The following is a 1,318-nucleotide window of genomic DNA, read 5'->3' on the forward strand; positions in this document are numbered from 1 at the left end:
ATATATATATATATATATATATATATATATATATATATATATATATATATAGATCAAAAGATTTCGTAGATTACGGAGGACTTTGCGGGATATGTCAGGCAAAGTTTAAAGTAACAGATACGATAAGATATGATTTAGCAGATATGCTAAGATATGAATTTTTGTCTATACACTATTCATGCAATTAATGCAGCAAGACGTGTCTTAGACTAAAAATGATAAGCAGGTAATTTCCTGAGGATGATAAGTAGTTAATTTTTGACACAAAATAATAAGCAAAACTTTTGACATGCAGACACGGTCGAAGTCCAGACTCAATAATGCATCCTATCGACTTATCAGTTAGACACATTAATGCAGACCTGGTTCGCTAAGACCACCGCTCTGATACCAACTGAAATGACCCGTTCATAAACATTATAAACGATTCACAATAGTTGATTACATTGCGAGGTATTTGCCTCTATATGATACATTTTACAAACATTGCATTCGTTTTTAAAAGACAAAATTTCTTTACATCGAAAATTGACAGGCATGCATACCATTTCATAATATCCACTATCCAACTATAAATTGATTTAATAATAATATTTGATGAACTCAATGACTCGAATGCAACATTCTTCAAAATATGCTATGAAAGACTCCAAGTAATATCTTTAAAATGAGCAAATGCACAGCGGAAGATTTCTTTAACACCTGAGAATAAACATGCTTTAAAGTGTCAACCAAAAGGTTGGTGAGTTCATTAGTTTATCATAATCATTTATTTCCATCATTTTAATAGACCACAAGAATTTCATTTCCAGTTCTCATAAATATACCTCCCATGCATAGAGACAAAAATAATCATTCATATGGTGAACACCTGGTAACCGACATTAACTAGATACATATAAGAATATCCCCTATCATTCCGGGATCCTCCTTCGGACATGATATAAATTTCGAAGTACTAAAGCATCCGGTACTTTGGATGGGGTTTGTTAGGCCCAATAGATCTATCTTTAGGATTCGCGTCAATTAGGGTGTCTGTTCCCTAATTCTTAGATTACCAGACTTTAATAAAAAGGGGCATATTCGATTTCGATAATTCAACCATAGAATGTAGTTTCAATTACTTGTGTCTATTTCGTCAAACATTTATAAAAGCGCATGTATTCTCAGTCCCAAAAATATAAAGGGTAAAAAGGCAAATGAAACTCACGCATATAAATATTGTAAAACAGTTAATAAAGCATTTGCATGTATTCTCAGCCTAAAAATGTAATGAGTAAAAAGGGAGCAAATGAAACTCACCATACTGTATTTCGTA

The sequence above is a fragment of the Rutidosis leptorrhynchoides genome, chromosome 1, assembly GCF_046630445.1.
Source record: "Rutidosis leptorrhynchoides isolate AG116_Rl617_1_P2 chromosome 1, CSIRO_AGI_Rlap_v1, whole genome shotgun sequence".
NCBI classification, from domain to species: domain Eukaryota; kingdom Viridiplantae; phylum Streptophyta; class Magnoliopsida; order Asterales; family Asteraceae; genus Rutidosis; species Rutidosis leptorrhynchoides.